The following is a 14108-nucleotide window of genomic DNA, read 5'->3' as shown; positions in this document are numbered from 1 at the left end:
CCTTAGCATATAGTGCTGTTCAATAATGCAGACAGCAGCCCCCTTAAAGGATTATTGAACAAGCCTGAAAGTTAAAGCTGATGACTTGTTTGATCTGGTTAAAAGTGACTCTGCTTTGCTCGATCCATATTTAGCTGCCTCCTGACAGTAAGGCTTCACTTCAATTCATCTCGCTGTCGTTTCCCTCTGCCTCCTCTCCTCCATCACACTCTGCCAACTTTTCCTTCCGTCTCCCTTTTACTCCGCTCTGCTCGGGCTATTTAAATCCTCCCATCCCCGTTCTCCTTTTCTCAAAAGCATATTTGCCATTGAGAGCTTTATCTTCTGCCTCACCTGCTTTGACAGGCAATAAAAGGTGTGTGTTTAAGCTCTGAGAAAGAGAGTTTGAGAAAATAATTGTCCATTACACTGCTCTGCATTCTCACATCCTCCACGCCTCCTTCCCCTTCTGTATGAATACACGTTATTATACATATGCATGTATGGAAAGTGGAGGAGCGAGCTGAGGAGGAGATGGATGGTTGGAGGCCGGTTGTCTGCCACAGAGACAGGCACAGATCCATAATTTATGGAGGAAAATCCTGCGCCTGCTTTGCTTGGTAAGTCATGTAAAAGCTTACATTTCAGATTTCTCCTCGCGCTTGGCTCTACTCCTCCAGATCACACATGGAGATATCTTCAGAGGAGAAAAATCCTCAAAGTAAGGGATGTTTTCTTTGACCTACTTCAGGGATTTGTACACAGTCACAGATTGGGATGTGACCATATCGCGTTTATGTTCAATCTGCGTTCAGCCCCGACATCAAAGATGCCTTATCTGTTCCACTTTTGTTGATTTTTGAGTTGCAGTTTGTGATTCATCTTTAAAGGTCCTATTTGTAAGAGAAGTTGACTTTTGAGTCTCATTCCCAACTCGTTAAATACTGATGCTTTGGGATTGTAGGACCCAGTGCGTCAGTATCTGACAAGTTGGAAATGAGATTAAAAAGCTTTTGTAACTTTTCTTACAAACAGGACCTTTAAGAGGTTCAGAAAAAGATGGAAGGTGTAACTTTTAACACTTTTTTATAACCTCAAAAATCACATTGAATGAAATAAATGTTGCCGTTAATAAGTGTCAAAAAATCTTGACAAAGTGAAAATGGAAAGACTTCAAAGTGATGATGGGTTTATAAAAAATACACTGTGATGGACTGCCATCTAATCTCCGAGGGGGAGTAGGATTGGCTCCAGGAGTGAGGGGGGACAATGAAGTTAAAATAAAAGACTTGCCATTTTGAAATGGGCAGTTTCTAAAAGTGCAACACAGCTGTCGTCAATACAAATCCCAGCTCTGTAACAGTTTGTCAGAAGTAATGTAGGTGCTAACTACAAACAAAATTCATTACATCATAATGGTGTTGTGTGTTGAAAATATGTTGAAGTAAACGTGTGTAACGCTGTGAAACAAGTGATAGTGAGGCAGAGTGGCTGAGACAGAGACACCATTCAGCCTATTACAAGACACTGTACAATCAACATGATTCTGAAGCTGTTATTTTAAGATCAAAAAGTTACATTATGTTGCTTTAAAATAACTCTTTCCTTCAGATATCTGACAGATGATGTTGTGCATCTATACTATGAAATGCACTGTGGTTTACAGTCCCATCTATGACTGATTTTTCAGTTTAAGTTTCTATTTGGGACGATACTAACAAGGAATTAAAATATAGATTACATATTTTTCAAGAATATACTTTGCAAACCCTTATTCAGCCCCGAGTAGTGCCTGCAGGTACTCTTTACAACTGCATTCTGCCTCGAAAACCTCAAGTGGTGGCTCAATCCAAATGTCCTCGCTCTGGACTTGCGTGCGAGGGGATGAGAATACAGTTACCCACAATTCATTGTAATACAGACTTGATGTTGTAGTTGTAATTAAATCAGTGAAGGTTCAGCAAGAGCGGTGAAGTCTGAATATTGGGTAGCCTGTGTGTACGTAGACAAGACCCAGGGCAACAAAGTATTCAAAAGATTTAAGCACAGTAATTGCAGTCGACTCAGACAAGTATCAGATAATGTATCAACATTTTTATCAGCTTCTCTCTACTTCCGTCTCTCAGCTGGACAGATAGAGGGCGATCATCAGAGAGACTTGTGTAAAAAAATCAAACAAAAAAAGTTAGAGAGACACATTTTGATTCTTTTCCCAAGTCTGCCAATGCAGCATCCCCACCTCCACAGATCTGTCTGGGGACACTGATCTAATGAACTAAAGGCAACAGACAGACTGTACCAGAGTTCAGTGGGAATGTTTTATCTTTCAGCGTACTGAAACCTAAACCATCACAATCATTTTAAAGATGTTATCACGTGGAAATTTAACATGAAGTACATTTTAATGACTCCACTGTTTCTGTCTGGACTCATTGCTTCATTGTTTGGTTGATAAAATGTCAGAAAATAGTGAAAAACGTCCATCATTGTTTGCCAAAGAGCTTGTTTTGTACTTCTGTCAGAGCTTTTTTACTGTTCGTCTTTGTCTCTTCAGCCTCGTGGGGATACAAGAGGCTGGATGCATCTTTAGAATACGTCTACTGTAGTTCATCACAGTCTCAGATGAACAGCCATTCACACTCACATTCACGTCTACGTGCAAGTTATAGTCACCTAACCTGCATGTCGGGGCGGCAGCAGCTCTGTCTGTGGCGACTGAAGGGTGGCCGGCCTGAGACCTGTACAGACCAGTCAGCATGGAGTGTGAACAGGTAGCTGCAGAGGTGCCAGTTCACCTCTCGATTCACAAAATTGAATTTCTCTAAAGTATTTATAGTGTTCTTCTTCTTGGACCCAGTCCCAGTATCCACACTCACAGACTCACAGACTTTGAGATGTTTTCCCAGTAAGTCCACGAGGCCTTGGGGCTGTCCAACGGTCAAACTGTCAAGTGCACGAGGGCTCCCTGGCAGACATTTTGAGCCCTTTATGGCCACTTTCCCTAAGTACACATTACTGCACACTTTGCCCGAGGGTAATTACCCACAGTTCATGTGTAACGTTAAACACAGGGTTACCAGGGGTTATCAGGAGAAGCCCGAAAGCAGAAAAGAAAATCGAAAGGAGAATCCAGATGATGGTGCTTTTGAATATCTGATCAGTTTCATTATTCTTTATGCAATGTTTTTTATTCACGAACAAATCACTTCTAAAGATCTCACCTTTTCTCCTAGAACTGGTTCTCTGCTTAAATCACTACACAAAAAGTAAAAAACCTTTGGAACATCGTGGAACTTTTCCCCCACAAACCAAAATCACCCCCATGGTCGTCATCATCATCATCATCATCATCGTCATCACCCACATCACACTTATCTGAGACATCAGATCATTGAGGTGAGAGAGAAAAACTTGTTTTGTTAAACACTGACACTGAAATTCCTTTTTTCTTTTTTAAATAAACATTTTCAACCGCAGGAACGTGTTGGTTTAATCTTGGCAGGAGGTGAAAGCTTCTGATGAAACCCTGATCAATCATACTTTGTACTTCTGCTGTACAGTGGTGTATGTGGGAGACTGAATGCTGTAAATAGTTCAAGTGCACGCAGTCTCTCTTCAAAGGCTTTCATTGTGTTGCTCTTGCTTATTCATTAACAATCCAACAAGCACTTTATTAAAAGTATGTTGACCTTTTGCTTTTCTATCAACTACTACTCACTGTTGTAATATATCTGTTCCAGTGCTGCTGTTTGACAATTAACAACACTCCAGTGATGAAGAAACGCTGTGCCTTTTTGACTTCATCTGGTTTGTTCTGGCTTCATTAGATAAGACCATCCTTTGTTCGGTCCAACACTTTGGTCCCGACTGGATCACCTGGTGCCCCGATGTTTGAATAAACAACAAAAGTGTCCTCTGGGATGCCACTACGGTAGATTAAACATGATAAACTGGCCACTAGGGTGCCCTTCCAGTGAGCAAAACGTGGTGACTTTACTTGCCTCGCAAATATGTACCAGTGTAATAAAACCACTGAGTGTAATATTACAGCCAGTGAAAATATGATTTTTTTTCAGTATCTAAGTGTCTTTGTTGGGTAAAATAAAGATTTTAGTGTCATTGATTCAGTTACTGTAAACATTGTGCAACAACTATTGAAATGAATACATGTTGTTAAGTTTCCTTTGGGTCTCTTTGATGTTCAGTACAAATTTCAGTCCCTTCCAGTGATGAAGTAAGCAGTAGTTGAGGCTTAGAGTACGCATGCAAAGAATCACAAAAATGATTAAATTCAGCTCGAAGGGCAAAACTTCTCGAGTTAGCTGTTAGCTTAAAAACTCTCTTTACAAGCTGCCTGAACACTCTGTTCCTCCGGCTGGAGGAAAAGTACAGCAAAAACTAACAGAAAGAGGAGAGTAGCTGGGCTGAAGTCGCAGAGAGTGAAAAAGGAAAATACAAAAAGGGGCTATTTTTGTCTGTGCTATGTACTTTTTCAAAATCAGAGTGGAGATAACGGCAGTGGAGATAATAACACAGACACTTTTCCCTGCTGAATATATGGAAGAAAGCTTCAGAGGTACAAAAATAAAAATATCGAGAGGCAAAACCCTCATCTGGAGGAGTTTTTCATGCTCCGTAAACAGCAGCTTAATGAGCATGTACATGGTCACAACACTGACTTCTAATTTGAGCAGCGCTAGTTTCGAGTGTTACCTGGGTATCTTTAGGGTCTCTGTGAAGGTATGCATGAGTCATACTCTTATCTCTCTGTCACACACACTCTCACAGTAGGGGAACTCAGTGTGAGGCCCAATAATAACAGTATGGTGCCTTTTTCGTACCCATCCTTTATCTTTTTTCCGTCTGTCTCCCCTGTACCATCAGTGCCTCCCTCTGAGCATCCACAACTCTGTCTTTTTATTTCTATGTTTTTTCCTGTTGAGAAAAAGTGGGGATTTTGATTGAATAGTGTCACTTTTTCTACAGTTTTTACAGTTAAAGGGTGCAAGAGAGAAGTAAAACAAGCTGGTATGAAGTTCCAATCGAGTGTGCTTGTTAATACTTTCACCGGGTTCCAGTCGGACCTCCTGCCTGCTATCTCAACCTTTTCAAATGTCACCTGCTGCCTGTTAGGCAAAAACAAACCGCCTTACTGCAAGGGTGCATCTAAAATTAGTGATAACATATCCCTGTGAGCACACACACACACACACACACACACTGAGGTTAATTACCGGCCACAGCCTACAGGCAATACAGCTGACTCTCATGTGTGTCTCTGGTTCGTGTATTTAAATATGGTGGTTTTATGTGTGTGTGTGTGTGTGTGTGTGTGTGTGTGTGTGTGCATTGGCAGCTCCATCAAACCACTCGGCTGAGGCGATGACCTCATAATCTCATCAGACCAACGCACACAGCAGCCACTGTTGTCACTGACTGGGTGCCAAAAGTTGTTTTTAAATCCTTCATATCTACGCACACACTGTGTGACGTCAGTGTGCAGTGTGTGCAATGTCATCTGTGCCCACTGGCCTGTTCTGTTTCCTCAGCATTGTGCCTTATGCACTTTATGTAAATACACAAGCAGCCAATGACAGGCAGGATTAGGGGTTCATGACCTTTAATGCTGTGCTCCTGGTTTTGATGACTTTATTCTGATAAAAACCAACATGTCTCTATTTTAACATAAGCGCTCCCAGATGTTTGCTTTTTAACAGAGAAGTCTCTTGTTCACTGGATCCTGATGGATGGTGGTGATGACAAGTCGCAATGCAGTGGCAATGCGGCAACATACGGTTGTGCAAGTTGCCGCTGTGGTTTTGGTTTGACTTGACTGAACGTTACAGTGAGAGCTCCACAGAAATGATAGTTTTGAAGCCTTATTATCATTAAAAATTCATAAAACACCAAATCCTGCTGCACCTGTGTGTGTACCTAATGACCCCACATGTGGCTCAAGCCAGTTGATTATCTGATCCAGATGGATCCAGTCTTTTTCCTGCATTAGTGCTGCCACCTTTTGGGCTTCTGTAGCCATTACAACACTATGGCTTAGATTAAACAGTGTGTGTGAGAGAGAGAGTCAAACCCCTGCACAAGGGGAGTTTTTAAAGGAGTAAATTAGATTGTTACCATGTTACCAATGTTGCCATTGTCAAAGGTCACTGCCCAAGAAGGCAGGATATAGGGGGGTGCAAAATGCTCTGAATAAAGCTAACGACACAGTAACCGAACACATGCAGAATTTATGAGCAAGCATAGTAGCTTTTGCAGACATCTTAGGACAAGGTCTATGGATGTCTTTACTTTATCATCTAATAAATCATTAACAAGACAACAGCTGACATAATTCATCTCACTACACACTTTAGGAATTCAGGAAATACTACCCTGTTTACTTCTGTGAAGTTTCAGAAAAAGCTTTGAAAAATGTCCGTCACATCTTCCCAATAAAGACTGTGATAAAATAAAGAACATTTATGTTCTCACATTTAAAGAAGCTGACACTACAGAGTGTTTATTGAATTCTACTTGACAATTGTGCATCTGCCAACACTCCAAAACACAAGAGGATGTTTCTTGTACCTGGCAACCCAACCCAGAGGTAGAGGCAATCCTTCCCTACCTGGTAAATGCCTGTTTCTTTCAAACATCATGGCCCATCTTCATACCGTTCAATTCATATATTTATACGACATCATTATGACATCATCAGGGTTATTTTCCCAGACATGACGAAGCTCCTCCAGAGACACGTTATACAACAGTTTTATATGATGAGTAAAACTCCACATGAGGGGTTAACTGACGTTAAAGTCTAAAATGGGGTGCAGTTTCCTTGTGGCTTGTGAGTTGGCCTCCTGTAAACATTCACATAAACTTAGCTAATTCATGCATTGATTAACTTAATTCTGTAGAGAGGCAAACTCATTTTCCAGAAACTACTCCTACGGTGGCCTCATAATTAGAACAAAGTGGATTAGCCCGTCCTCGACAGTGAAGTGGTGTGGTGCTGCTGGCCACCGGAGTGTGAGGAGCTGTAATTATTTGACTGGAGTGTAATCTCGTGTCAGTAAGAGGGTTTGTTTATGAGGTGAAAGGGATTTAGTGCACTTGAAAGCTGTGAATATTCTGCTGTAGAGGAGGAAGAGGAGACGTTTTCACAGTAGCTGCCAAGACAATCTCAGCTCAGGTTCACTTATGTGCTTATTTTGGAGCATGCGATCACATCGCAGTCTTCATCTGCAAGTTGAGTTCGCTAAGTTACCGTAGAAATGATAGATGTTAAACTTTCCATGTTTTTGAGCACCTGAGAATTATATATATATAACAATTATCACTTGACTCCTCAGTTCAGCCAAGCATTTTAGTGTCCTTTAACTTCCTTCAACTGAACTGTTTGGGTTCACTCTTTCCTCCCTCATAGCGCTATCCCAGAGAAATCTGCTATTTTAAGGCAATGGTGCATTTGTGTTGGTCATCTGTCGCTGTAACTTCCCATGCTACTTCACGATGTCCTCAAACTACGTCTTTTGTTTTCATTGTTTTGATTGAGAGGGAAAGGAGGGAGTCATGGTATGTGTCCATGGTATCTGTCTTTTCTATGCCCCCCGTTCATTGTCTATGTAAACAGCTGCGCAGCCTCTGTAAAGTTAACACGAAGACAAAATCAGCTGCACGGCTTAGTTCTCCCCTAAAATGTCTTCAGAAACTCATTTCAGTGAACTATTATTGTAACTTGCGTCAGTGGTGCACTCAGGATGTTTGAGGGTCAGGGGTGAAAAGATAAAAATGGCACCAGCGTGCATTAAAGGGAACTGAAAGGGCACCTTAGGGGGCACTTTATCATGTTTTATCAACTATAAAGTCCACCAGTGGTTGGCTTGGTTGTCGGAGGGTGAAGTGCTCCGAGCCCTCACATCCAAAAACAAACCCGTGGACATGTACCATCAGTGTTGTTATCACCGCATGCCCTCAATGGCCAAAAAAATCTATTACCGCAGCTACAAACATGGAAACAGCCGTTAACAAAACAATCTCAGCTCCACTTTCCTGTTGGCTGGAGCTTACGACTTTGTTTCCCTGTGTGATATCGCGAAAGCTCAGGGAGAAGTAAGCGAGTGGACCTTGAGTTGGACTGTTGTGTCGTCCGTCAAGCTCGTCTCAGACTTCTTCAGCCATTGTAACTCCATTTGTGAAATCGGTGATAAACTTTCTCTCATGTGTCAGCTGTGGGACCTGCCACAGCTTCCTCCTTCTGGGGAAGAGAAGACATTGTGTCACTGTCAGCACGATTACACAATAATAGTTTCCAAAGAAATGAGGACTTAGGGGAGGACTGTTACTGGTACCCTGATGTCAAATTAGGTTTTCAAGCTCTGTCTGCCTTATCCCCACTGCTTAATGTGAAAATGCAACTCATGCTGTATTGAATCGACTATGACAAGCCAGTTTAAATGTACTGTATGTGACACGATGCAGATTATAGTGACCACAGGTATCAGGAAAGTGTCATATGACGATGGAGACGTTTACTTCCCCCAAATGTTTTACAAGCAAGGCAACACTGGCCCTGTAGGTGAGTTGGAAAAGGTTCTGGCAGTACCTTGTGATATTCAGAGGTTTTGCAGTAAAGCTGTGGGGTGTTTACTTGGAAGAATGTTCTCAGTTCTTGACTGTTGTTTTTGTTAGAAGCGTTAGTTTAGGCCAAATATGATGGTGTTTTTCCAAAGTGGTTCACCATTTCCTCCTGTTTTCCCGGGCAGCTGACAGAGCTCATGTTCCTCTGAAGCATGTTTGGTGAGTGAGGTAATGACTGTTTTAATACTTGTTGACTGTTGTTCCTCACGCGCTGCTCCCGCCTCTTGATTCCTGAGGGTCTGTGTACCAGCAGATGATTTCAGGCCCATTGTCAGGTCCAGGTGGGCCCACTCAGAGACCCTTATGCTAGGGGGCTCAGCAGCATGGCAGAGGCCTGGTAGAGAATAAGGCTCTTGGAAAGTTGAAGGTGGATGTGTAGGGAGTTACACATCAATTACATTTCGTAGAGAAGTATTTATCTGTTTTTGTGTTAGTAGTGTGTTTTCTATTGTCCACATAGGGACACAACCGTTCTTAATCGGAGAAATCCCCTACTCTGTATGCTCAAGTTCACCTACACGCTCCATCAACAGGATTTGTTTGTTTTGCAAAGCAGTGAATGGTAAGCAAGTAATTCACAAACCTTTATGAGATTCGGTTTGTAAGTTAGTCTGTAATGTATTGGCTTCCAGCCTAGCAACCGTGGCAGGTTAGGCTTAGCTAGCTGACTCCTGCTAGATAGGCAGTAGCTGACTAAGTTAGTTAGTTTACTTTATAATTGCTAGTCACATAGTAGAGGCTTTAAATCATTAACACAGCTTATTTAAAAGAACATGAAGGGACACCAAGTTAACCAGCTGTGGAGGAGTTTCATCAGATGCACATGCTCTGGAAGTAAAAGTCCCATCCTTCTCCAGGGAGAAGTTATGTGTGAATTTGGGAAAGAAACGTCCAATCATCAACATTCAAATTCTGTCATGTGAGCTGCTAACAGCTGGTGAAAGCTAAAGATTACGCTGCTCTATTGGGTCAGTTTTAGATGAACTCAGCAGCTACAGCATGCAGTCTCTTTTTGTTCACAACTACAGCTACAAAGCATTTTGACTTCACTGTGATTCCACTGGCACCTTCTCTGTAGCAACAGCAGCTAAGGCTCATGGGTAGCCAATTTTGGTAGCTAGGCCGCCCAGTGGGAATGCAGAACGGGGTCAAACACTTCCAGAAGCTTCGTCCCCATTCGCTTGGTAACTCTATAACCATCGCAGCGCATAACCAATAACCTGCTAACTGAGCTGTGACGTAAGAGGTGACGCTGTGACACACTGTTAGCTTGAGCGAACCTGCATGAAAACCTGTGCACATATATCAGAAATGTTGACAGAAGGCATAGGTGTTAAACTGAGTGAGAGGTTATTTTGTAGATTTTTGCTAAAATTACGCTATGTTGTTGCACGGCAATTTTACAAAATATTTGCGCTTGCGAAGTTATTTCTGTTTTAAATCACCCTCAAGGAGCCAGTATTAAGAATCTGACACCACACATGTGCAGAGAACTTATGAAATCCCCTGAAGCCTTCTGAACTCGAGTCTACTGCTGTTTGTCCACAGTGTGTCCACAGCCTGAAGGAGAGTCTCACCCTGTCTCTTTCACTCTTTTTATGTGGAATATATAAAAAAACACACTCATAATTATGCTTGAACTCCACACAGGCCAGTTTTTAGTGGAACACATGTTCTGTGTTTTATGGTGAAATGTTAATAACCAGCTCCAAACCTATGAACCTCTCTGCTTAGCACTGATATCATGCTTCAGGACACTGGCAGCCTTAAAGGCCACGGGTTCCCGCGTTGGCTTCGCACCCTCCAGTGTACAAAGGCTCACTGGTTGACCGTTTAAAATCGTTTGCACACCAGCCACCGCTGTGCCACCATCTGCTATTACTTTCAAATATCACACGGTGGGCTGTGTTTTGTTGTGGGAAAGCAGCTCCGCCTTCATCTCTGCTTCACTGCCTTTGCTTTTAAATCCATGCTCACATGTCACGCTCACCTTTTGTTCCAAATGAATTACAGTGAGGTTTGGCTTCCTCAGACAGGAGGTCTGCCCCGTGTCTGCCCAAGTCCGCAAATTCCCTCGGTTCCCTCTTTCATCACTGCTGCTTTTAGTTTCTCAAGGTCACAATTAAGGATTTAACTTTGTTCTAATTGCCTTTGAGTATAAAGAAACCTGATAAATAATGTATATGGGAATAAAAGTACTCTATTTTTGTTTCAGGCAGCTTGGACTTGATTATTTATATACTGCTGCAACTCCCACTTACAAGATGCTTCTGTGAGTGACAGGATGTGATAACCCTCCAGCTTTGACACTGTCGTCATCTAAGCAACAATGACAAGAGAGAGGCAGCATATGTCCATCTCTTTTCTGGCTTGGCTGTCTTTAGAACTGGGTAAAATAAATGATTCACCGGCTAATTGAAATGTTAATTAAATGAGTGGATAATTACAGAAAGTTGTGCTGCAGCTCGGAGTTTGAGGGAGAGAAAAGATTTGTGTGCAGAATCTAAAGTCTATTTCTGTTTGTGAGTCGAGAGTGAAGGTGACAGTGCCTGGAGCTTCCCCGGCTCCACTCTACCCAGGAAAATCAAAAAGTTTTGTGAATATTTTAATTCTTCTCTATTGAGTTGGTTCTGCCACCAGTATCTGCAAGCGATTTACTGGTTTTTGAACAGCTGTTGGAATTTTAGTAACGCTGTGTCCTCAAAAATTCATACTAATCCCTAACTGGCTCAAGGCTGAAGTCATAAATGAGATCATTAACACCTGTACGTGTCGTGACAGAAGACTGTGAATAGAATAGAGCAGGCCTGAGGGAGCTGAGAAGTGACGGTGAAACATGGACAGAATGGAACACTGGCTTTGAAGTGATGGTAGGAGGTCGTGCAGCGTTGTCGATATCCATGAGATGGAGACACGCTACTGATCATGGACTCAAAATCCCAGCATCCTTTAGTATAGTATAGTATAGTATAGCACAGGAGATGAAACGTATTGTAAAGGGTTTGCTGTTCTGATGTGTAACAGACTGAACCGAAGCAGACTGGTTGGTGGAAACAAGGTGCTTCCAGTAAAGAGACGATTACTGGTGTGTTCTCAGAAATGATTAGAGGCACTTGTAAGCTACAGAATACATGAAAATACATTTAGTTGTAGTATTAGTACTACTGACAAAACATGTTTTATCTTTAACTACTTTCAGCACAAAAAACAGTTCATATTTGGAGCTGCATAATATCAGCACTTGCCTGAACTCAAGCTAACCTCACTTTTCCTCAGGCGACTTCCAGTTTTACCAATTCTTAACCAGTTATGATTATGTGTTGTGTTCACACTGAAAAGGTACAAAACAAAGTACAAAGTCAGCCGGCATATTAAAAAAACCCAACTTGATTTAAGACTGTGCTGTTAATGTGCACCAGTGTTTCTGTAGTGCAATGGAAATGAAGGAGCTGCTCACAACTGGGTTCCTGGAACTAAATGACTCTGTAATTGTGTCTTTAAATCACCCAGTACAACAAAGTACAACAGGGTGCCATTAGACTTAGCCTGTATGTCTTTTCATCACAGCCTTTTTTATGAAAAATTAGCCAAAGTAACACTTACACTTGGCTAAAAAAAGAAAGAAAACATTCCTAATAAACTTTAATATACACTATAGCAACGCACCAACACTATTCTTAACCCTGAATGTATTTGTCTTTCTGTAGGTACCAGCTTTTTGTTCCCAAGTGGGAATAATAATGCGAACAGATTCGTCTCCACAACATCATTAATACATTACGTTCACACGCATATTTGTTCTTATGAGGACCCTCAGTGACATAATGCGTTAAAAAATAAAACCAGGACCTGCCAAAATGTCATCGCTTAGCAAAAATTTCCTTCGTTCCAGGTCTAATGCTGCATCCCGGACAACTCAGAGCTTTAAAGTGTCTGATCTCCTATTTAAAAAAGTACAATGAATGCCACTTGAAGTCAGAATTCCTACTTGTAAAATCCATCTACCTTGGCTTCATGAGGGAGCAGTTGTCTGTCGTCGCACAATGCACCCATGAGGAAGGACTAGGATTTGTAGACTACTGCACTGAAGGCCTATTAGGCTGGTGCTTGGAATATTTAGTTCCCAAGTCTAAAAGCGGCATAAAATAAAATGTGTAATGGCGTCTGTTACCTCCTCTATTTCCTTTATGTATGCACAGAGGCTGCACACACAAAGCTTCCTGGAGTTGGGATCCCTCAAATTTTAGAATGAGCGCCACAGCCCAAATGGACCAGTACCAGACGACCTAAACATGAGAGTGATGTATTATGGTGCGGTGTATTATTTGCAGACGAGTTTGACCAGCTTTAGGTGTTGTTGTCTGCGGTGCTGAGCAGCACTTCAGCACCATGGAGAGTACACGGTCCTATAGATCAGTTCATGTTTCCCAGCTGCTCAATGATCACTTCAACAAGAATTACCTCCTCGTGGTTGTATTCCTCCATGCACTGTTATAAAGTTGCTGTTCTTGAGGTATGATAATGAATAATGGGTCGGGACATTTTTTGCAGGCTGTTATGATGTCACAGTGGAGTTGACCTTTGACCTTTTGGATATAAAATGTCACCGTTTGATCCTTTTACACATAATTACCACAATTATGATATGAATTGTGTATCTTTTGTGAGGTCACAGTGACCTTTAACCTCTGAACACCAAAGTTTAGTCAGCTCATCCTCCAGTCCAGCTGGGAGTTTGTGTCAAATTTGAAGAAATTCCCTCAAGGCGTTTCTTCATTCACAAAAATTGGTTTTGACGGACAGACGGACATGAAGACAAAATGCCTCCACCCACGGCTGTCGCCAGCACAGAGGCATAAAAAGGCCATAAACAAAACCCGACATACACACAGGAGGTGCTGTTTCACTACATGAATCATCAACAACAGAGGAGGCTCGGCCTTTATGCTAAGATTAGACGGAGCAGTTCAACAGCCACAAACAGGCAGCACAGACACCAAACTCTAGTTTCTGGTCGCTCTCCCGCAGGAAAAGAGCAAACCAAAACATGTCTTGTAATGATTTTACTTATCTCAGCCTGCAGCTGTGCCTGTGCTCTTATAGAAGACTGTTGTGAAAACTCAACAAAGCAAAGTAAGCTCCTATCCTTGATTGTCAGCATAATATCCATATCTATTTCTTTCACTGTGCATAAAGGGTGTCTCTCCTGAGGGATTCTCCTGCTGTGGCTGCACGGATTTACTTTAGAAATAATAACAGTACTAGAAACACCAGCCTGATGATGTGTGACATAGTCAAAAATAACACTGCTGGATGTTGGTATAGAGGGTCAGAGGAAAAATAAGCACAATAAATAATGACATTTTGTACAACTTCCTCATGTTTGCTGGCTTTACCATGCGTGTACGACCTATTTGATAGTCTTTTTATAAATGAATTAAAATTAATCTCGTGGGGATCAGTGTCACACCTTCCCCCTGGAGAGGATA

Source organism: Pagrus major, chromosome 2 (assembly GCF_040436345.1).
Source record: "Pagrus major chromosome 2, Pma_NU_1.0".
In the NCBI taxonomy this organism is placed as follows: Eukaryota; Metazoa; Chordata; class Actinopteri; order Spariformes; family Sparidae; genus Pagrus; species Pagrus major.
Note: the sequence above shows the minus strand (reverse complement) of the source record.